The sequence below is a fragment of the Lissotriton vulgaris genome, chromosome 2_1 (assembly GCF_964263255.1).
Source record: "Lissotriton vulgaris chromosome 2_1, aLisVul1.2, whole genome shotgun sequence".
NCBI classification, from domain to species: Eukaryota; Metazoa; Chordata; class Amphibia; order Caudata; family Salamandridae; genus Lissotriton; species Lissotriton vulgaris.
In genome coordinates this window covers 1,788,761,086-1,788,786,270 of record NC_141687.1, presented here as the reverse complement: position 1 = coordinate 1,788,786,270, position 25,185 = coordinate 1,788,761,086, and the positions used below count along the sequence as shown (strand labels likewise).

Sequence of the window (25,185 nt, the reverse complement as noted above, 5' to 3'; positions counted from 1 at the left end):
ACGGGGAGTGGGCACAGACAATGCTAGACAGTGCAGCAGAAATCAGTATAGCCCACAAGATCTTGAAGAGTCATCTGGAGACAGTGGACACGAATGAATACATTCAGGTTGAAACTGCCGACACCAGACTTAGCGAGCCCCATAAGATATACGAAATAACATTGCGTATAGAGGGTGATAAGACTAGGAAAATAAGGGGTCTATTTTGGGATAAACTCTCAAAAGGCTATGATATTCTGTTAGCTGAAAAAGATTGGCCCCCAGAGTTTGTCAGGGAGTGCCCTTGTGGCGAAGAAATGATTATGCCTGCCTTCTCGAATCACATTCCGATTCACAAAAAATATACTTATGCAAGGAAATGGGCAGTAGCCCAGGCACCAGCATTATATAAAAATCATGTAGGATGGGATGAGGACCCACCTCCTCACAAAATCCAATTAAAAAGTGAACCAACTGCCCAACGGCAGTATCCCATTAAGCATGAAGCTAAAAAACAAGTCAGGGAGATCTTAGATCCACTTGAGTATCAGGGGGTGATTGAAACATGCACCTCTCAAATGAACAATCCTTTGTTTCCTGTCTCCAAGCCAGACAATTCATATCGTCTAGTTTTGGACTACAGACACCTTAATGCATGTTGCAAAACATTTGCCGTACAAAACTCGCATAGTGCAGCCCTAATGAATAACATTGTTAGGAAAAAATATAAAACAACATTAGACATATCCAATGGTTTCTTTTGTCAAAATATTGCACCAGAAAGCAGATACTTGACCGCTTTCTCAGCATTTGGGTCGCAGAAAAATTCTGTCGACTCCCACAGGGGTTCAAGAACAGCCCAGGACTATTCTCAGCTAGAGTAACAGAGTTACTACAAATATATGATGATGAGGCGTTATCTTACGTAGATGATATTTACCTCACAGACAACGACTTGGATACTCACATGAAAAGAGTGAACACCATTATACTTGGGTTCGCAGCAGAGGGTTACAAATCCAACTTTAAAAAGTCTCGAATTGCCCATCTGACAGTATTATTTTTGGGATACGAATTATCAAGTGAAGGAAAAAGCCTAGCGGACAACTTCTTAGAGAAGTGCGCTGTACTCCAAGCTCCAAAACGCTGAAGAATTTACAATCCATACTAGGTTTTCTGAATTTCGGAAGAACATACATTCTAAATTACGCAGAGAGGGTTAAACCTCTCTACGAACTAATTAAATCTGATTTTAAACAAATCAATTGGACTCAAAAACACACAGAAATTTTGAGATCACTGCAAACAGACATGTTAGCAAAAACAAAATTAGACACACGTGACAATACACGCGATCTTGTAGTCCGAGTCATCCCAGGAAGATGCGGATTCACGTACCTGACCTCTAATGAGGGAGAAAAGGTACCAATTTCAATTAAATCTCACTTGTACACACAAGTAGAAAAAACATTCAGTCACACAGAAAATACTGTGAAAGCAGTGCAAATTGCATTAGCAAATGAACGAGAACTAACACACGGCAAACGGATTAATATCCTCACAGCGGAATCCGCCTTCGAGGTGCTATTCAGCCCAGTAAACCTGCCTACTGTGTCACTGGATCCGAAATGGATACAGTGTGTAGAGTCTCTATGAGCAGAAGATGTGAAATACTATTTCGCCCCGCAATTCGAAGAACTGAATGATTTAGAATATGAAGAAGAATATCCTCTGCCAATCAAACTTCTGCCTCTCCCACAGTACGCCTGTATAATCTATACAGATAGATTTGTACAGCATTTCAACGTAGAGAGCAAATCCTACGATGCAGCGTGTGCGATTGTTAAAGGTCGTTGGCTGTGCGGTAAATTCAGACCGAAAGTAACAAAAACTGAATCAGTAAGAAACTGTTCGGCTCAGAGAGCTGAAATCAGATCTTTAAAGATGGCGCTTGAAAATGCAGAACGTGAATTCCCGACACTTATCGTGTGCGATTCTCATTTATGCGTCAACTCTTACAATAATAAGTTGCAGAGATGGATTGAAAACGATTACAAAGATGGCACAGGTGCCACAATAAAGCATAAATTGCTCTGGAAACAGGTAGCTCTTTTACAGAAAGAACTACAAAAGACTCAAGTTATACACGCACAGAGTCTTCAACGTGATGGCGTTCACGTTGCAGGGAATTCATTGGCAATACAGCCACAGCGGAAGCAACTAAACCGGCTTCCGTAGCCACAAAAAAACGTACAGAAAAATACATAGACGGGGAAACCATGCTGGCAGTAAAAACGACCGTAAAAGGCGACTGTGCAGCACTACCCGTGAACTATCCACTCAATTATGCATACATAATCGATGCAAACTCCGTTCCTTTTGCTCGAATCCCTGGAGTGGGGGATAGGGTAATTCCAAACAGGGACCGGAGGGGCTTCCTATTACAGGAAGCACACATGGGGTTGGGTCTGAGACACCAAACAATCAGGGACTCTCTGAGAGAATTAGAATCAGAGTACTGGTGGCCGGAAATGAGTGAAGGCATTCATGAGTTTGCAAAAAACTGTGAAGACTGCAATAGAGATTGCAGTGGAGAACCGGCCAGTGTAGTGTCAGAAGCCATGATAGAAAGCATCAGGCAATCTATACGCGCTATCAAAAAAGAGAAGCGCGTCCCATTGTACATCGTTAAGGCTAAACACACTTAAAAAATGTGGCCTCCAGCGCTCGGCTGACGCCAGAACGGTTATAAAAGATCTGCGAGTCTTTATCGGCACATACGCAATTACCACGTTCCATTCTGACCAGGGTCCTGCTTTCAGCTCTCGAGCTTATGAGGAGGCCATGGCCAGCATGGGAATTGGGTTGCGGTATTCTTGTCCGTCGCACCCCGAAGGGAATAGTGTGGTAGAAAGAAAAAACCGAGACATAAAGCGATCTATAACAGCGAAGGTATTAGGTTCAGGCGCTGGGTGGGTCAAACATTTAATAAGTGTCCAGACCAGTCTTACCAATTTGCCAAGAAATTCTCTAAAAGGTTTCAGCCCATACGAACTATTGTTCGGAATTAGAATGACAATTCAGGACTTAGATAGTCAGGTATCAGTGGTACAAGATAATAAAACAGACTTTGACATCAAAGATCGTTTGGCTGTTTTACAGGAACTGAATGAAACAAGAAAATCCTTAAGCAACATAAAGTTAAAGCAACAGCCAGATACCACTGACGAGGCACCACAAGCAACAGCCCCAGCAAGGCCTGTCTGGATTCCAAAGATTGGGGATCTAGTCAGAGAAAAAATCGCGGTGAAGAAGGAATTTGGGCTTTCTTACAGAAAAGCAGTACCTGTCTTGGCAGTCACCGGAACAAGATCAGTAGTACTACCGCCCCTTGCTGGTAAAAAGGAGAACAGAGTTGTATCTATCGACCTGGTAAAACCACAAGCATGTGGCCTATAATCAACAGTAGGCCCAGTGGACTCCCAAGAAACAACAGAATACCCAAACTTGCAACAATCCAAGAGGTTCAAACTGAAAGACTAATCACATTCGATCAGCCTGCAGTGCACAGAGAAGGACTATGCAATAATGCCATGGAACTCGTGCCTCTTGAGACACAGATTGAAACAGTTCGTCAAGAAACACCAGTCTACTATAATGTGGCATCAGAAAATGCTACCGAGAGACAGATTGAAAGAACAATCCCAACAATTGACAGAACTGCCTCTGGTTATTTCATCGACTTCGACAACTTCTCTGAAGATCAAAACGACCCCGAAGTGATGCCAGAAACAAAAATGACTTTTAAAGAAAATACAACAGGACTCCTTCAACAAATCAAATAATTATATCTGGATTCACCGTTGATTGAGCATTGGATTATTTCAGGGGTATTCATACTCCTACTATGCCTAATTTTAGTTTTAATTTTAGGAAAGTTTATTACAATTGAATGGACACAGCAAGTCAGAACATCAACCTAGTCCTCAAACCACACAGATCATCCCACGTGAAGAAAAGAGAACTGTCAACAGTAAATGTCACAGCCATTCCAATACCTGGTGGGGTAGTATGGGAGAAAACTGACTATGAGATCTATGGTCCGGTCGAGATCCTGAAGTATCCTCATCAACTGAAGGTTTCCTTAAGTGACTTTGTAAAACCTAGTACATTCTCTGATGATTGGGACTTTAACAGTATTAATGACATGATGTCTGATCTAGTAATGTCAGCTAGATTCACAGAACATGATTATTTACAAGGTTCATCTAGTTATGAGCAGACATTCTGCTACACACATTATGGCGATCATTATTTGCATAAATCTGCACAGCCTAGAAATTTTTTTTAAGTATAATCAATGGGAACATTGTGCTACACCACCTAAAAGCAGTTCTAAAACATTCTTTGAGAAATTCAAGTACTTCTCAGGGTTTAACACCAGTGATGCAGAAACGTTTTATTATAAACTGTTAGATAAAACAGGAATGAAAACAATGCTGACAAATTCTAAATTGATATATTCAGAAGCATTTTATGACAAAATGATGACATTTGGTTTTGAATATTGGAAAAATAACATTGAAACAAAAACCATTTGGGATACAAAAGATTGGCAGGTACAAGGCCTTGAAGCACTATTCAGAACCTGCATGATACCAGAACAAATGATGTTTTTAAATGACACAATTCACCAAACATCTTGTCTTGGCCTAGCTAAGATCAAAGACCTTAACAAACCATCTATTCCGAAGCCAATACCTGATAATGCAACAACAGATATTGAGATAGACGTAACTAAAATTGTACATTTTAACAGAACACATCCTGATTGGAAAAAGTGGTTAATCTGGCCTACTGACACAAACAGCGGTCAAGATAGATTCCTGAACAAAACACAGGGGTTAAAAATGACCAGACAAGACTCTAGATACTCCCAGAGACAACATCCAGGGATAGCAACAACATACAGTGTAGGGAAACTCTGCCTCGAATGGCTAGGAACATCCACACTGGCTGAAATTAAGCAACACTTGTCTTTACTAAAAGATGGTGCTGATTTGCGCGATTTCATTCTTGGACCACGCAAACAGCGCCAAAAACGTTTCATAGCGGCCAGCATCTATGCTGCGTACAACGAGGCTTGGAAAGTCACACAAATTGAAACAGCAGAAAAAATACGAGAAATTGAACGTATTAATTTGGAAAAATCACTTTCTGTAGTGGACAATGGGTTAATGACTCTGTCCTCCAGAATATATTCGTTGGACAATATTGTATCTTCTGCCTTTGACATAATAGACAGAGACTTGCTAATGTTACAGCATGGCCAATCTCAATTACGTTCTATTGTACAATTAGGCTGGACGCTGCTAAATCTTCGTTCAGGCTATGTGCCTTGGCGTTTAATCAACACAACGTCATTATTTTCCTTTTTTTTTTTTTTTTTAATTTTTAAAACCTTTATTTGAAAAAAGTGCACACAGCTATTCAGCCTGACATCCCGGAGGCAAGGCAGCATAACGAGTCAGGAGAACAATAGTGCAAGAATCAATGTAGCAGAACAGTGAAGGTTGATTTTATTTTTATAAAGGAACATAGAGAAAAGAAAAAGAAAAAGGAGCGCCAGAATGGGCGCGAAGAGAGTGGCAATGGAGTACAAGAAACCAGTGAAGCGTTGTAGGGGGGGCAGGGGGGGAACATAGGGAACACAAGCATGAAAACAGGATAAAAGGCCAGGAGCGAGGAGGGGAGAGAGGAAAACACAGGATAATATTTACAACGTATTACAGTTGGTGTCACAGGTTACGGCGACAGATGTTCCTCCAGCGAGACAGGTTCCGGGGGTATGCAGATGTCTCCCCTGTACGTATTCCAGGCCCCCCACAATTTCTGCCACTTTTTGGGCTTACCCCTGGCAACATAGACCGTCTTCTCCCTGAACATACACCAATCCATATTGGCTTTCCACTGCACAACCTTGGGAGCTACTAAAACTCCCCACTTCTGAGCGATATCACGTTTAGCCACCATGTTGCCAAGGGTCACCCACTGCGTCTGAGCCACGTTGTGGTCCGTCGGATCCCAGATGTTGAGGAGGCACCTCCTAGCTTCCGCATTCACCGCTACCCCAGTCACCTCGCCCGTAAGCAGGTGCACACGTCTCCAATAAGAGGCTATGGCGGGGCATTCCCAGAGGATGTGCATAAAAGTGGCAAGGGCACCACAGCCGCGGCGACAAAGCCCATCGACCGAGTAGCCCATATGCACAAGTCGGGGGCCAGTTACGTAAACCCTATGCAGGATCTTAAGCTGCACCAGTCTGAGACGGGAAGAGATGGCAACCTCCTTAGGGGAGGACACCGCACTCTGCCAGTCCTCGTCATCGATTTCCAACCCATCACGCACCCACTGATCCCGCACACCCAGGAGGAGGTCGGTGCGAACATTTATAAGCTTCTTATAGGACAGTGAAATGGCGCTGTCCGGCATATGGCCGTCCAGCACCCTATCTTCCAACGGAGAGCTTTCTGGGATCGCCCCCTCCTCTGGCCTAGCAGAGAGCAATGCGTGTCGTAACTGGGCATACCGGAAAAATTCCGAAGTACCCAACTGATATTCATCCTGTAGCTGGGAAAAGGTCTTAATCTCACCTCTCGATAACATATCATCCACCCTGGAGATACCTATAAGGTCCCACTTATCGAGACCTTTGGTGTGCCACAACCTGCCCAGGATGTCTGAATTGTATAGTGGAGTCAGCTTAGTCAGTTTACCTTGCCAGCCCTGCGCCTTGGTAATTGCCCTCCAAATATGGACCGCCGTTTTCGTTGGGCCCGACATCCGCCCATCTAGAGACCTCGAGTAGAGCGCCCTATAATAATTACCGCCACCCAGGAGCCACCTATCCATGGCGTATCCAGGGTTGTTCTCCGGACCATAGAGACCGTGATTGATGGCCGCTAACTGGGAGGCCCAGTAGTATCTACGCACATCTGGTAGCGCTATTCCCCCATCGTACCACGGAAGCGTGAGCTTCGTGATAGCGATGTGGGGCCGGTCATCCCAAAGCAAGGCACGTTGAAGGCCCTCGATCTCCCGGAAGTATCGGGCGGGAACCGGATCTTGAGTATTCTGCAGGGCGTACAGGAACCTGGGCAAGGACATCATTTTAAATAATGCAGCGCGCCCAAGCAAGGAAAGCGGAAGTTTGCGCCAACCCTCCACATCTCGCCGGAGGCGGAGAAGAGGGGGAAGCAGATTGTGTTCATAGCGCGCCTTCGCATTGCTGGAGATATAGATCCCCAAGTACTTAAAGCCCTGGCTGGCCACCTGAATGCCGCAGCCCCTAGGGAGGCGCAGTGTTCCCCCTTTCAGTACATACCGATAAGACTTGGCCCAGTTGATAACACGGCCAGAGTATCGGCCAAAAAGCCTCAGTACATCACATGCCACTATAAGTGACGTGCAGGGGGAAGTGAGGTAAAGCAGAATATCGTCCGCGTAGAGGGAGACTCTGTCCTCGAAACCAGGGGCCCATCCGATACCATGCAGATCCGGGTGAGTCCGCAGCAAGGCCGCGAGTGGCTCGAGTGCGAGCGCAAACAGAAGAGGCGACAAAAGACAGCCCTGTCTGGTGCCCCTGTGAAGAGCAAAAGTCGCCGAAACACGGCCATTAACGGCAACATTAGCCAGCGGGTCAGCGTACAGGAGCTTAACCCATCCCACAAACACCGGGCCAAAACCGAGCTTCGCCAACACTGCCCATAGGTAACTCCACTCGAGAGAGTCAAAAGCCATCGTGGCGTCTAAAGACGCCAGGACAGCCGGCTCCTCAAGGGTATGGGCCCTGGCCAGGGCACCGTGAAGCCTACGCAAGTTAAGGGCAGTGTTGCGGTGTGGAATAAAGCCCGACTGGTCCGGATGCACTAAGTCGCCGATAACACCAACCAGACGATTGGCGAGCATCTTGGCGAGAATCTTAGGCTCAGCGTTCAGGAGGGAGATGGGACGGTACGACCGGCACAATCCCTCGGCTTCCCTTCCTTATAGATGACCACGATGGTGGCCAACCTCTGGTCAAGGGGAAGTAGACCATTCTCCCGTGCCTCCAGAAACATGTTGCACAGGTGTGGGGATACCACATCCGGCCTGATCTTATACAACTCAACCGGGATACCATTGGGACCAGGCGCTTTGCCCGATCGCAGTGAGCGGATCGCGAGTGCGACCTCATCTACAGAGACTTCCCTGTCCAGGTCATTGCATTCTTCGCCCGACAGGCACGGGAGATCGATAGTGGAAAGAAATACTGTCGAATCGGTCTCAGACCAGTCCGAGACAGAGGAGTAGACACCTCGAAAGTAATCAGCGAAGGACTCAGCAATGGCACTTGGGTCAGTGACCACCACTCCGTCCTCCCCCAATATCTCAGGTATGACACGGCTGGCCCTCTCCCGCCTATCCAGCCAGGGCAGCAATTTCCCGGCCTTGTCGCCGACGTCATAAATCCGACCCTGCTGTTCTTTAGCTAGGACGAGGGCGGCGTTAGTAGCAAGATCGCGGTACTCCGACTGTTTAAGGGAGAGATCATGTAAGAGAACAGGATCAGGCTCTGCCTCCAACCGGGAGTCCATCTCCATGATCTCCGCCTCGATGCGCACCAAATCGGCATCTCTAACTCTACGGGCTTCCGCTATAAGAGCAAAAGCCTCGCCCCTCAAAACTGTCTTAAACGCCTCCCATAAAGTGGCGGCCGACGTGACCGACCCCTCATTTTCGGTGAAATAGAGATCGATGGCCTTGGCCAGGAGGTTACGAGTTTTGGGATTGCGGAAGTACCACGGGTTGACAACCACCGGCCGTTCCGACATGACAATATCGAAGTCAAAAGAGACCCACAGCGGGGAATGATCAGAAATACCCCGTGCCAAAAAACGAGCCTCAGAAACCGCAGGCGCATGAGCCGCCAAAGTAAGGACGTAGTTGATTCTAGAAAGACTACCGTGGGCGCCAGAGTGGAAGGAATAGTGACATTGAGTGGGATGCAGGAGTCGCCAACTGTCTACCAACCCCAGCGTCTCAAGGAAAGTTGGCAGCCACAGTTGGGAGCTACGGAGGTCTCTAGGCGGATGTCGGTCCAAGGAACCGGAGCAAACCGAGTTGAAATCGCCCCCCACAATCAACAACCCAGCGGGCAAATTCAAAATGGCGCCACCAAGGTCCTGGAAAGTACTAGTCTGTAGGCCTGGGGGAACGTAAACTGAAAGTAATGTCAGGGCACGCCCTTCCCATCGTCCCGCTACGGCGGCATACCGCCCCCTCTCATCAATCACAGTGGTGTCAATCTCAAGCCGAAGGGTACGCACAAGAACACCCGCCCCCCGAGATCCCGAAGAGAACCCCGAATGGGCCACCATTTTAAACGCTTTACGGTTAAGCGCTTTACATGTATTGCCAACCAGGTGTGTCTCCTGCAAGAGAACAATATCCGGCATGTGTCGTTTAAGCAACTGAAGCACAACCCCTCTCTTAATACGGTCACCCAACCCGTTGACATTCCAACTGAGAACTTGCAATTTCCTACCCCCCATCATCATGACCCAGGTCCCGCCCAACCCCGGAAAGCCTCAACAACAAGTGAAACAGAACAGTACACATAACCCATTGCCGAAGAGACAGAAAGAGAGAATAAGGAAAGAACAAACAAACTTCCCCACCACCACCCCCCATCCTGCACCCCTGCATCAGACTAAAAAGCCCCTCCAACCAGCAGTGTGCCTGTCGCCCCATAAACTAATCTACAAGAAAGACCCTGGAGGAGTGAGGAATCATTGCAACCCCCTCCCGCCACCCTCCATGTAAAAACAGAAGAGACAAAAAAATGGAAAAGCTTTGGTATTAGCAGTCACAGACATCAGGAACACCAACCGCCATAATTGGCTCAACAGAACCTAGTCTTGGAGATCAAGGCCACCAGTTGCGCTTCCGGAGCGCTCGTCATGCTCTTCTCGACGTTGCGGCAAAGTATCCAGCCAATCGCTCGCATTCTCGGGCACATCGAAGAGCAGGGCTCGGCCCTCGTACTCGATCCGTAGTTTAGCAGGGAATAGCATAGAGTACTTAAAATCCATGTCTCTAAGGCGCCGTTTCACCCCCGCAAAGCTCTGACGTTGCCTCTGAACGGCCCTAGTGAAGTCCGGGTATAAGTGCACCTCAGAGTTCTGAAATTTAAGTGGCCCATGTCTCCTGGAGGCTTGAAGGATCACATCCCGGTCTCTAAAATTGAAGAGCCGGGCAATGATGGGCCTAGGTGCGACACCCGACTTCGGAGGGCCGCCAGGTATGCTATGAGCCCGTTCCACCGAAAAAAAGTTACTCAGTCCGGCTGGTGCGAGATGTGTCTGTATCAAGTCCTCCACAAAAAGGTCCACAGCCTCCTCCTCTGCTCCCTCCGGTACACCATTGATACGGACGTTCTGTCACCTTGCACGCCCTTCGAAATCCTCCAGCCGTCTGGAGAATTGGTCGTTAACCGATCGTAGGGTCTGGACCTCCGCTTGCAGGTCCGAGACATCGGTAGTCAGGCTGGAGGTCTTAATATCAAGGGATTTCACCCGATCATTGGTCTTGCCCAAGTCGGCCCTGATCAGGTTGAGATCAATGGCCAGGGTGTCCACCTTATGTGTCAGGACCTCATGTTGTTTCTGCATTTCAGTCCTGATGCCCGCGATGGCCCCCATGATATCACTCAAAGTGGGCTCCGAGCCATCAGGCGAGCCCGCGCGTTGCGAGTCTTTAGAAGGGGCCACCACAGAAGGCGAGGTCCGTTGCTGGGCATAACGGTCGATCTTATTCGACTGTGGCTGAGTCATCCTCCGAACGCCTCTGTTCGCCGTCCTGTCGGGGTCTCCTCTGCCAGCCATGATGGATTCAAGGAGAACAGAGGGCTTCCTAGCCCGGACAAAGTGGGCGGATGTGTAGAACAGAGGCGAAGCCAGCGCACAAGCCAGGTTGACAGCAGGCGACTTTGCAGCTACGTGCACTCCGCCAGTAGGGATCTAGGGTCTTCGCTACGCATTCCAATCATGCGGAGCGTCGGCACGATCATCGGCCACCCATGAGACAATGGCGCATCCCTGGCACAAAGTTCAGCACAACGTAACTTCGTCTAGGAACAACGGATTTGAAGGCGGAAAGCAGTTCCCGCGTCTGCGACCAATCGAAATCCACTACCGTGGAACAGGATAGCCTGCAGGATATTTGCGGAGGGTCGGAGGGTCTGCGGAGCTCCGAGCTTACGCGGCCATCTTGCTCGCCCGCGAAGCTCCTCCCCTATTTTCCATTTTTAACCTTACTGATAAACAAATCAGTTTGGCACAGAAAGAAGCAGACTATACAATCCTGAGCATCGAAAAACTTGAGAGATTACCATTGACAATGTCAGAAAGTCCTGTCATTGAATGGATAATACACGGAATTATCACTATTCCGATAACAACTTTCCGATTTAAAAAGTGCCTTGAATACATACCTACTGGCCAGTATGAACGATTGGGTAAAGGATATGTTAAGTCAGCATGGAAATTACCATACACACATTCATGCTATAGTGACAGCGACAAAAATGTATTTCTTAGTGGTGAAAACTGTAAACGTTCACTAAGCGGTATACTTTTGTGTCAGGGTATTAATTTACACGGAGCCTGTGAAGGTAATTCTAACAACCTTTCATGCCACCAGCTTGTCACACCTGCAACGCAGATAGAGCCCTTCTTTATGCAACTTTCGAATGGGAGTTACATTCTAAGAACGGATCACAGAAGTTGTGGCCTTGTTCCAGGGAGAAGTTATCTCGTAAGCGTAACATCCATGGTCAAATGCTGTATGCAAGCATTGTTCCCGAGCGGGCCTGGAGACATAGAGACTTCCATCTGGCCTCGTCTGCATTTCTCTTCTATACGAATTGATACTTTAAGCAAAATGAAGTCTGTGCTTTTGCAGACAACAGTGCCCATAACGTCATCAAAAGAGACGTATGATCTTCTAGCTGCAAGGACAGCTACGGAGGTTCATGACCTTTTATCAACAAATTGCCCCGTGCATTTCGTAGAAATGTTGAGCCAACTCCTTAACATGTCTAGTGCCACAGGCATCCCAGGCATATTTAAGACGATTTTTACAGGACTGCTAACACCATTTCAAGCAATTCTGGGAATCGTTCCAAATTTTGTCCACTCTGTTTTTGGCGGCATACCCCTATTTTTGGGACTTGTAGCAGGGATTTTATTTTTGACCCTCCTGCTTCGTTATGGCAAGCCACAGCTCAGACATGACTCCTATGGGAATGGAAGAAACAATCCTAGCAGTGCGCTACCGGGACAGAATAACTAGAGTCCTTGGATTGGCCAGGCTGAGAGATCTAAACATGACCTGGTTCCTTTCATTCAGACCGATATGGCAAAATTGCATCTTACCTGTACTACGATGTATGCTATGCGGAGATGAGTGCGTGTTGGACATCTGTCTTTCACTTCCATCAGCAGTACCAATGGATATCGATACTTTGCTAAGTCCGATAACGGCTCACGTATTGTGTTGTCCCCAGCGGCTACCAATCCTGATGACGGCATTCGTTGAGACTCCTGTGCTACGACTAGGTGGTAACAGTGGAGCGAGTGACAAAAGCAGCATCACCCAGGTACGACCTTCTGTGAGCATATCTGATCCAGCCTTTGATGACAGCAAGCATTCTCACACCTGCCAAGTTACAGCACTATCGAATTTGGTCGAACTGTCACCTGATTTTGTAGACCAATTCTTTGAGAGCCTGTCTGATGTGATGTTCTCACCCGAACAGAAACAATAACTTTAGAGAAGCATTCCGACACACAGCGTTCCCATGAACTCTGAATTCGGCCTTCAGTTTTGAACAACAAAAACTGCTAAAAGCGTAGGAACTCTAATTTCCCCATTCAAGCAATAATTCTTTTGAATTGAACACTTTTAATATTCACCCTTTTTGGCATAACCGTTCAAGTGCAATATTCAGAAACTCGTCTCTGGCCTCACACGAACAGAGCCACATTCCAGAATAGCTTTCTCTGCCACTTCCTTTGCAACCAATTAGTGCAATGACAGAGCAGAAGTTACTATCTGAGATTCCTAGATTAACACTCCGAGTTCTTCAACAAGATAAAAACTTAGCAAACCTGGAAATCCCCGCTTGCTGTGTTTTGATTAGTAATAGAACTCTAATGAGCACTGATAGACGATCACTTCCTAGTTACATCTTTATTGACGTCTTATGTCCAAAAACTTACGTCAAACAAGGCACCTTTCAGGTATAAATATTACCAACGTTGCCTTAAGCAAACGCTGTCTCGTTGCTGTTGGTGAAGCTGATGCTGCCAGCTATCTCGCTGCTGCTGAAGAAGCTGTCATGCTGATGATACCATAGCTGCTATCGCTACTGCTATCGCTGCTAACTAGCGAACGATGGTGTGGTGAACTTAGGAGCTGAACAGCCGTCCCCTGCAAGAGCCCAGCAGATGCAAGCTGCCCGCGGATGCTGCCCCTCCTCCTCCTCCTCGACGCGCTGAAGAAGAGACGCTGTCTTTCTCCTGCAGAGAAATCCAGCTCCGGCGTTTCTGGTCTACCCTTGCGGGTGACTGGAATATCGAGTCCTGAGGGAGATACCAGACCTCCATCATTCTATTCCAGAGGTATGGTGTTGACTAAACCCTTGAGAGAGAATTCTTGAAGCAAACCTTAGCAAAACCAACTTAAACTAAAGCTACTTACTTACTCCCCTCCCAAGTATTAGGCTTAGGTCAGGTACACTGGGGTAGGCGTAGTTAGAAGCACCAGTTGAGTATTTTAGCCTAATGTATATATGAATGTATATATGTTTTATTCCTTTTAAACCATTGTATGGCTAAGAAACCATATCAATGCTTTTACAGTATTATTTCGCAATACTTATCTTACTGTACGTACTTTTTATAATAACAAGCCTTGCAATTGTGGCAATTCATTTCTCTTGTACGAGAAGAAAGACTGTTCAATAAATGTTACCTTTTATTGACAACGCCCGTCTCTCTATTCTCTACATATTGTGAAAGTAAACTGCACAACCACTGACTGAGTAAAATAACTGTCTATTGTTTCACACGACCCTAGAGATTGACTCTTGATCTGAGGAGCAAAGTTGTCATGTTGCACGGTTGTTGGAAAACTGAATCCCTTCTTGGCTGTGCCAGGGAAGCTGATCACTTCCTATTTTAGTCAAGAAAGTCTCCAGTGACCTCTGTGCTAGTTGGTAACAAACCCAATTAAGTTTAGCATAGTCAGTGGAGGCCTAGAAGATCTGCACTTCTACGCAGATACTACTGTTTATGTTATTCCAATGCGCAGGGCCTATTGGGAAAATAGGAACTACACTACACACTGGGCAGGGCGATGGCAACGACAGTGGCGGTTCGACGCCACGCCTGGTTGAGGTCCGCCAACCTCTCGGCCGATGTCCAGGCCACACTCCTGGACATGCCGTTTGATGGCTGTCGCCTATTCGGCGACAAGGCAGACCATGCGCTGGAACGTTTTAAGGACTCCTGGGCTACGGCCAAGTCCTTGGGCCTCACGGCTCCACGCCAGCAATCGGGTGCCTTTCGCTCCTTTCGTGGCCACGGAAGGGGCGCCCCTCCACATACTGCTAGCCACGTGCCGCAGAATGTTCAACAGCGCGGTGGCGGACGTGGAAACCGCCGTGGCGGCGGTCGGGGGACCACGGGGAGGCCAGTCCACACCTCACTCAGCAGCACCTGCCTCGAAACCTTCCTAGTCCGAGTTTTCAGGCCCATGTGACGCCTGTGGGAGGCAGGGTTCGCCATCACCTCTCCCACTGGCGCACAGTCACTTCGGACAGGTGGGTGCTGCAGATCGTCCGAAGGGGCTACTCCCTCCCCTTCGAGGCATCCCCTCCATCCATGCCACTGCAATGCCACCGCGTGTCGGGGGATCACTTGCAACTTCTGCAAGAGGAAGTCACGGCCCTCTTGGCCAAGGGGGCCATCGAGCGCGTTCCTGGGCCAGAAGTAGGGTGTGGATGTTACTCCCACTACTTCCTGGTACCCAAGAAGGGCAAAGGGGGCCTACGCCCTATCTTGGACCTGCGGAACGTCAATGGCTTCCTCCGGAAGGAGAAGTTCAAGATGCTGACTTTGGCTCAGGTCCTGGCTGCCCTGGACCCGGAAGACTGGATGGTAGCGTTGGACCTGCAGGACGCTTATTTCCACATCCCCGTCCTGCCGGCCCACCGGCGTTACCTGCGGTTCACGGTAGGCCAAGAGTACTTTCAGTTTACCGTGCTCCCCTTCCGCCTTACCAGCGCCCCACGGGTGTTCACAAAGGTGATGGCGGTGGTCGCAGCTCATCTGCGCAGGCAAGGGGTGTCAGTCTTCCCCTACCTCGACGACTGGTTGTTGAAGGGGGGCTTGCCCCAGGTAGTCGTCAACCACCTCCAGACTACGGCCGACCTCCTGCTCTTGCTGGGGTTCTCCATCAATGTGCCGAAGTCCCACCTGTGTCCCTCTCAGAAGCTCCTCTTCATCGGAGCGGTTCTCGACTCGGCGCAGTTTCGGATTTACCCGCCCGAACAGCGGGTTCGGGATATACATGCTCTGATTCCCATCTTCCAGCCGTTATCCCGAGTCTCGGTCAGGTTGACGCTGCGGCTTCTGGGGCTGATGGCCTCCTGCATTCTTCTGGTGCATCACGCCAGGTGGCGGATCCGGGCTCTGCAGTGGGACCTGAAGTTTCAGTGGGCACAGCATCAGGGCAACCTGTCCGATCATGTCTTGATCTCGGAGGGCACTGCGAAACAACTGCAGTGGTGGCTCATGGACCGCGACTGGGTCAGTAGCAGATCCCTCTCCCTACCCCACCCGTAGCACGTGGTTGTGACGGACACGTCCCTCCAGGGCTGGGAAGGCCATATGGGAGAGGCAGAGATCAGAGGCCTCTGGTCTCCGGCGGAGTCCCGGCTCCATATAAACATGTTGGTGCTGCGGGCGATTCGTCTAGCACTGAAAGCATTCCTCCCCTCTGTTCGGGGGAGTGTAGTGCAAGTGTTCACCGACAACACCACCGCCATGTGGTACTGCAACAAACAAGGCGGAGTGGGGTCGTGGACCCTATGCCAGGAGGCTCTGAACCTATGGCAATGGCTGGAACATCAGGGCGTGACCCTGATAGTTCAACACCTGGCAGGCTCTCTGAATGCCAGGGCGGACGAACTCAGCCGGTGATGCATGATGGATCACGAATGGCGTCTGAACTCGGACGTGGCACAAGGTCTCTTTCAGCAATGGGGTGAGCCTTGGTTAGATCTATTCGCCACAGAAGAGAACGCGCAATGTCATCAGTTCTGCGCGTTGGAATTTCCAAGGCGGCACTCGCTCGGAGACGCTTTTCGTCGCGAGTGGAGTTGCGGTCTATTGTACGCCTTTCCGCCTATACCACTTCTGCCCAGAGTGTTGAAGAAGATCAGGCGCGACCAGGCCCAGGATCTCCTTGTGGCTCCAGACTGGGCACGAAGATACTGGTATCCCGAGCTACTCAGCATGTCAGTCGATCCCCTGATTCGTCTTCCTCTTCGGGAGGACCTTCTGTCACAGCAGCAGGGGACGGTGCTGCACCCGAACCTGTCCAGTCTCCACCTACAAGCTTGGAGATTGAGCGGCGACAGTTGAGGCCATTTGACTTGCTTCATGAAGTCTGTGATATCATTCTGGCAGCCAGGCGTCCCTCCACAAAGTCGGTATACGCCTGCAGGTGGAGCAGATTTGTGGCATGGTGCACAGCAAAGTCTGTGGATCCTCTTTCTGCACCCCTTTCTGAAGTGCTGCTCTTCCTTCTTTCCCTTGCCCAGCAGGGCTCTGCTCTGGGCACTCTTAAAGGGTACCTTTCTGCTCTTTCCGCCTTCTTAAGGCTACCTGATCAGCCTTCTTTATTCAAGTCCCCCATTGTAAATATGTTTCTGAAGGGCATCACACACATGTTCCCTCCTGTTCCCTTTGTGATGCCCCAGTGGGACTTGAATCTTGTTCTCACTTATCTGATGTGTGCTCCCTTTGAGCCGCTCCATAACTGTCCTCTCCATCTTCTCACATTGAAGACTGCTTTCCTGGTCGCCATCACCTCTGCCAGGAGGGTGAGTGAGCTCCAGGCTCTTTCTTCTACTCCACGTTTCCTATCTGTTCATCCAGACAAGGTGGTGTTGCGTACACGACCTTCCTTTCTGCCCAAGGTTGTCACGGCCTTCCACATCGGGCTGTCCATTACCTTGCCCACCTTCTTTCCGCCTCCGCATCCCTCGAAAGAGGAAGAGAGGCTCCACCGGCTGGATCCAAAACGTGCGCTCTCCTATTACCTAGATCGCACACGCCAATTCCGGGTAGATGACCAACTCTTTGTTGGTTACGTGGGCGCGAAGAAGGGAAAGGCAGTACACAAGAGGACCATTTCGCGGTGGATCATCTTGTGTATTCAGGCATGTTACTCCATGGCGAAAAAGGATCCCCCTGCTGGATTGCGGGCTCATTCCACTCGTGCCACGGCAACAACAACTGCCCTGGGCCGAGGAGTCCCCTTAAAGGACATTTGCCAGGCAGCGACGTGGGCCTCGCTGCACACGTTCGCAAGACACTACTGCCTGGACAGTCAAGTCCGGAGGGATGGCTTCTTTGGCCATTCCGTCATCCAGGACTTTCTGGTGTGATATTGGTTCGCAGACCCACCACCGGGGTTGGCATTGCTGGGGTATCTATTCTAAGGTAAGGAATCTATCACTAACGTGTCTCTTTCAGATGCACAAGTTACTACTTGTGTAACGATATATCTGTAAGAGTCATTAGTTAGTGATAGATTCCTTACCGACCCACCCATCCTCCCCGTTCTGCGAACCGATATCTAGGGTTAAGGTCATCCCCTTTCAGGGCCCTAATTTCATGGCACCAGTGTTGGTTCTATCATGGCTCTGCGTATCTGGCGCGGAAACGCTGTGTATCAGAACTGACGTCAGCGCGCATGGGCAGCGTCTAAGTACTCCGACGACGTCATTCCGGCGCTAACGACGCCGACGACGGATGCGGAGCCGCAGACGACGCCTACCGACGCGCAGGGGTATTGCTAATGCAAAAATTTCCGGATCCAGTCTGACGCCTGGGGATATTCTAAGGTAAGGAATCTATCACTAACTAATGTCTCTTACAGATATATCGTTACACAAGTAGTAACTTGTGCTTTATTAGTGGAGGTCTCTTTAATAGATATTTCGATATCCTCCTCTGAAAAAACTAAACCTGATGAATCTCCATATGCTAGGATCTTTACAAATATCAAATTTAAGCTTGGCCTTCTCACACAGATCACTGTGGAAAGATTCAGGGATAACTTAGGACCACTTAAGTCTCCTCCCCTGATCCCTTAATGATAAACTCTTCGATCCTATAACCCTTCCTGGTAAACCCGAAAGGCCCACGTCCTTGTTTAACCAAAAATTACTGGATTATGATCGCTGAACGGAGAGAACTGAGCATTATAGAAAGTGACATTAGCTAGTATTGTGAGGGACACAAATATGTAATCAATAATAGTGTCCCTTTCTCGAGCTTTAAAAGTTAGACACCGTTCACTTGACTCATTAAAGATAGGTTCAAACAAGTCCGCACCTGCCAAAAGGATATCCAAAACCTCCCCCTGTTGCGTGCGCTCAAAATGGGGTAACAGAATATTTAGGACCCAAGTGATTAACAACATGACAATTCAAATTACACAAATGGATATTAAAATCGCCCATAAGAATAATGTGAAAAAAAGTTTGTTTTGACCTATACATTTCTGAAAATGCCTGTAGGTCGAGTAAATGTTCATTCAAGAGATTGCCTTCCCCAGAGTTATAAAAATTAACAAATAACACTTTAGGGTAACTAGGAGTACACTGGTGGGCACATCCTGCATTTTTTGCATTGCGGCAGGCGGTGCTGGTCTATAAGCAGCACCCACCACAATGTAAGAAAATGCATGTTGTGCATTAGCATGCACATGGAACAGGCACTGGGCAGTGCCTGCCATCTTGCAATGCAAATGCAGGGGGTACCATGAGGACCCCCATGTGCACACCCCACCCCCCAACACCCTGGTGGCCCACATCAAGCCCCCAAAAGCAGAAGCTGCATGATCTCCGCCATCATCATAATATGGATGGCAGTGTCTTGCAGACACCGCCACCATGTAATGCCCCTTTTTCGCCCGGTCGACGAGTCGACCAGTGGAAAAGCGCCAGACGGTCTTTCTGTCCGCTGCAGACACCCCAGCTATACTAATATGGCAGAGGCTCTTTCTGGTATGGATGGAGGGCGGATCGCCCCCGCCGGGCCCCTAAGTGTAGGCTGCTAGATATGTAGGGTAAAGTGTGGTAAGTTACTTAAGTAATAAATAATGGCCAAATTGTTTTTATTGGTAATTGATTAATAAATTAGTTAATAGTTTTGTCAATTGTTTAATTGTTTTTTTTTTAATTTCTTTTGTCTAGTTAAAGTTTGTATTAAGATCTTTATTACATTGTTAGTGTTGTTTCATGTATGTTATGTGTTTGAAGTGAACTACTAACCCTACTGTTGCATAGACTGGAGTGGGAATAGTAAATTTTAACTCTCTGTGGCCCAATGCTTTCCCTACTGTTGCACAGACTAAAGTGGGCCAAGTAAATTTTACCCCTCCTGAGTCCAACAATTTCCCTACTGTTGCACAGACTTCTAGGAATAGTGAATGTTACTCCTCTGACATCCAATGCTTTCCCTACTGTTGCACATATATTCAATGAAAAAATTATATAATGATTTTAAAATGTAATATTTAAATAGCAAAGATTAATAAAGAAACTAAATAATGTATTACCCTATTCCCCTAGAAACTAATTATACTATGCAAAATATAAATTTAAAATCAGAAATGAAACCCAAATAAATGAAGGAACAATTAATCAATTAAAACATTACATAATAACCATTCCAAGGTCCAGGTTCAAGATGGTTCTCATTGGGTAGTTTTCTTGCATGGTCAGACGGAGGGTGTTCTTGTGGTGATGGCGATGCTTCCTCCTGGTCGGTTGTTGGAGTCCTTGCAGGTGATTTTGTAGCCGTCAGCTTGAGTACCAATATTATCACATCATATCATCTCATGTGCATATATAAACTGCACATTCACACCTGAGGGTATCTTGTTGCTGAAAACCATATGTTTTTTGTTATCCAAGTAAATAGTACGTATTCTCTTGATCATGAAAGGAATAAAGGCTGAGTGGTAGCACCAGGATTCAAACATGTGAGAGAATGGTCAACACATATCTCTCAAGTGGATTCATTAATTTAATAAGCCACCAGGCTAATATGATCTGTAGGGGTTCTTCAACATACTTATCATTACACACATCACTGTGGAGTCTTGACTATGACTGTAATTACACATTATCACTGTGGGGACTTAAACATCACTGTAATCGCACAATATCTCTATGAGGACTAGTAAATGTCTATAATCATGCACTATAACTGTGTGCTACCTCTGTGCCTCTCATTAATCACACGCTATCTCTGTGAGGACCTGGGTATGTCTTTAATCACATACATTCTCTTTGGCAGCCATGGTAATACTATAGTCACACACCATCTCTGTGGGGACCTCGACATCTCTATAGTCACACACTATCTCTGTGGGGACCTGGGCATGTCTATAATCACACACTATCTTTGTGGGGAACTCGGCATGTCTATAATCACACACTACCTCTGTGGGGACCTGGACATCTCTATAATCACACACTATCCCTGTGGGGACCTGAGCATGTCTATATTCACACACTATCTCTGTGGGGACATGGGCATGTCAACAATCACACACTATCTCTGTGGGGACATGGGCATGTCTATAATCATACACTATCTCTGTGGGGACCTCGACATCTCTATAATCACACATTATCTCTGTGGGGACCTGGACATCTCTATAATCACACACTATCTCTGAGGGGAGATGGGCATGTCTATAATCATACACTATCTCTGTGGGGACATGAGCGTGTCTTTAATCATACTGTATCTCTATGGGGACCTGGGAATGTCTATGATCACACACTATCTCTGTGGGGACCTCAACATCTCTATAATCACACACTATCTCTTTGGGGACCTGGGCATGTCTATAATCACACACTATCTCTGTGGGGACATGAGCGTGTCTTTAATCATACTGTAAATCAAATCAAATCAAGCTGTATTCGATATTCACAAAGGATATCATAAAAGCATTCATTACATTTGTTAAAAAGGTAGCTATACAATCAAAGACATAATCATCATAAAAAGTAAAAAATAAAAAGCCACTTTCATTTAAAAAGGTTTAGGAAAACCAAGGTTTAAAATGAACATTAATATACATAGGTATCTTAGCAAGCAGCAATTTCACATAAGCTATCATAGCGAGTTCCTAAATTTAAGCAGCAATTTCAAAAACTGTTCCATAATGCATATGACATCCCTGTCCTCCAACTCTTGTAAGCGCTCAAAGGCATCTTTACAGGACCTCAAGCCCCATTTCTTCAATAAAGGTCTCATTAAAGATTTCCTAGGGATTACATAGTATTTACAAAATAAAATAGAATGAATGTTCGATTGAATAGAAATGTAATCGCATGGACAGGGGCACAAATTTCGAGACCAATTATTGCATGAAGGAAAAGTTATTAGGCGAAAGAAGGAGCCCAGTCTAAATCTAGAGTGCAACATTCTGGTAAAACAAGAAAAGTCAGTGGAGAGATATAGTTGAAGCCCCTTATTCAAGGTAATCCTTTGATAGTCCTGTATTGTTTTATTTAGTTTTTGAATAGCCCACCTCTTGGCTTCCAGGTGATCCAATAGGATCTTTCTCAGGGTTTTCCTTGAAATGTGCTCCAAAGTCATAGGATCGGTATAAAACTCTGGTCGACCAATTTCGTGAAACACCTTTCAAACATATGCCAGCCATTTCGTGTGTTTTACCCCCTCCAGTTTAAAAATATCCAAAATTACTTCTCGATTTAAAGCAGTCTCAGAGGTGGTCCAGATTTTATGCCACAAAAGAAGCGGCTCAACTTTAATTACATCTGAGATAAATGATAGGCCTAGCTCTATGTGAATCATATAGACAGATGTTGATTTTGGTGTCGCTAACAAATACCTTAGGAAGGTATTTTCCACTATTTGGATGGATGAAATATTATCTATTCCCCAAAGACTGGCCCCATAAATTGCTGTTGAGACACATTTAGCTTTATATATAATAATAAGCTGCTTTACTGGCCTCCCCCCTATTTTGCTGGCAAAATCTCGAAGCGCCCCAATTGCTCTGACAAAAGCGAGTTTCCTAGCTTTGACGGCAAACTGCCATGCCACCTTCCTATGGACACATATACCCAGATACGGGAAATGATCAACTGTGTCTAATTTTTGACCTTCAATGAATATGGGACATGGGATTTTCTTTGTTCCCTTACTACATACCATGGAAAATGTCTTCCCAATATTCACTTTCAAGCCCCTTTCGTGCATAAAGTAAGTAAATGCGGTGACCGCTCTTTGCAGCCCCAATCTTGTTTGAGAAAGAATAGCTGCATCGTCGGCATACAACAAGATTGGGATGGCTTGGCCTCCCACTTTCGGAAAGTCACATTCAATGGTTTTCAAATGTTCACCGATGGCATTTATATAGAGGGAAAAAAGCAGGGGGGCTAAAATGCACCCCTGCCTAACCCCTCTAGTGATGGTGAACCTTGGTGAGCACTCCCCCCTCGGACCAAACCGCACCCTGGCACCCGCATCTCTATAGAGATTTATAATAAAATTGAGGATAGATGGATCCATCCCTAGGTGCTCGAGAACTTTCCATAACTGTTCGTGAACCACACAATCGAAAGCTGAGCTTAAATCTATATATGTTACGTAAAGGTTACCTTTCTTTGCCACCACGTATTTAGACATAAGGAGATGTAAATTTAAGCTTTGTTCAACTGTGCCCCTTCCACTTCAAAAACCATATTGGAGTTTTGAAAGTACGTCCTCCTCCTCAGTCCATTTATGTAAACGCTTTAAAATAATACGTCCTGCAATCTTCATTAGAGAATCAAGCAAAGAGATAGGCCGATAGTTAGATGGTAAATGCCTATCTCCTTTTTTATATATGGGTACCACAATGGCCTCTGCCCAAGTTGGAATTTGGCCATACACATTTGCAGAGTTCAAGGCAGAGGTTAAAACTGGGGCCCAGAAATCTATTTCCGCCTTGAAGACATCTGCTGGGATGGCGTCCGGGCCAGGTGCCTTCCCGGAGGGGCTCTCTCTTATAGCAAGCATAACCTCCTCACACGAAAAAACAATGTTGGAAGGACATTTTCTCGAAACCCTTGTGATAATATTCGAGGGAAGGATGGAGTCCGATGTGGTAATATTAGATGAAATAGGTTTACTATATAGCTGTTGAAAGTAAGCGGCCCATGTATCTCCATCGATTGCAAGGTCCAAACTTCTCTCAGGCACTTTTACCCATGGAAGTGGGGTACTTATGAATTTCCAAAAAGCTGAGGAGTCACGACTTTCACAGGTTGTCAACAAAGTCTGCCAAGCTTCCACCTTCAGAGATTTTTTCCTGTTTTTAATGGCTAGGCGATATCGAAGTCTAGCCTGACGTATCTCCATAGTTAGCTTTGGGGTTGTATGTAGAGCTTTCTTCAAGGATTTTAGGGCTCTAGTACAGACTTTATCGAACCACCCTTTAGGGGTAATGGGGCCTGGTTTGAACTGTCGTGTAAGTAGCTTTTTTAAACTGTCCTGTATTTTCAAGAAAGCTTGAAGGATAGTTTGAGGCTGTTCAGTCAAAGACAAACATGTGTGTACCTCCTCCCACCTCAGCTTCAATAGATTTTTAAGGAGACTAGCTGGATTGATTTTTTCCCATTTGAGGGTATAGCCATTTAATGCCCCCAGTTTGATAGGTTGTTCATAGTTTGTTTTGGGGTTATCATGGCGATTGGTGGGATGCAGTACCACGATGGATAGGGTCAGAGGATAATGGTCGCCATATGGGTGATCAAGAGTATCCCAGCAGGATATTAAGGAAGCATGCATCTTTGAAAAAAGGATAAAATCAATAGTGGAGTTTGCTGCTTTACCATGAAAAGAAGGTTTGAATGGTCTCGGTGGTGAGGATATGTCGTTTGCAAAGGCTAAATTAAAAGAATCCATAAAGTTATTTAATACCTCCCCAGTTTTTGAATGTAAAAAATGGTTTGGAATATCATCATCAAATTCGTTATCTTGTATGGGAGAAAAATCACACAAACCACTTGAGGCCTTTTGGCAGATGTGGCAATTAAAATCGCCCATGAACGCTGTCACACACTCGCCCCGCACCTTTCTTTAACCGAAACAACAACATGAAACAAGTCATGTAAGACTTTCTCCAATCCCTCTAAAGGCATATTATTATAAAAATTGATAATTAATAGGCTCAGGGATAAACCTAATTCCATGACAATTATTTGGTAGGAATCCCTAAGGACCTGTTTCCGAATCCTAAATCCTATGCCAACACTAACATAGATGCACAGACCCCCCCTATGTCTGCCCTGCTTGCTCACTGTCGCTGGTGAATGAAAGGTCTGGAAACCCAATAGATGTATCGGGGTTAGCACCCAGGTCTCCTGGAAGCACAAAACTGAGTAAGAATTTACCACATCCAGCCATGCCGGTTGAACAATTTTTGAAGTAATGCCAGCCAGACTCCAGCTGAGAATCTGTAACTTGGAATATGGTTTTCGATTTTCCAAGTAAGTAGAGGAAATATTTAAAATATTTTGCTGGTGGGCAGGGGGCAATATGGTTACTAAATCCATTTTATTGGCCTTGCGTACCAGCCCCTTTTCTGCTGGCTTTCTGCAACCCAGATGACCCTTTGTAGATGGTGCATTGAAAGGTATACCAGGTATCTTCTCCCTCACCAGGTTGTCTACTTTAGCTGGGGAGAGTCATTCAATATCGTCCAGACCGCAAAGTGGCTCGTAATGGTTATAGCAGGGAAGATTCCAAGAGGGAGTTGTTGGTGGAAAACATTGAC

The 25,185-nt window shown here is 46.6% G+C and overlaps 1 protein-coding gene across 1 annotated transcript in view; it reads left to right on the top strand.

Annotated features, from left to right (window-relative positions):
- The window catches only part of TESMIN (testis expressed metallothionein like protein), a 1,691,460-nt gene that overhangs the window by 966,812 nt on the left and 699,463 nt on the right, over positions 1 to 25,185 (top strand). The gene's annotated exons all lie outside the window — the stretch shown is intronic.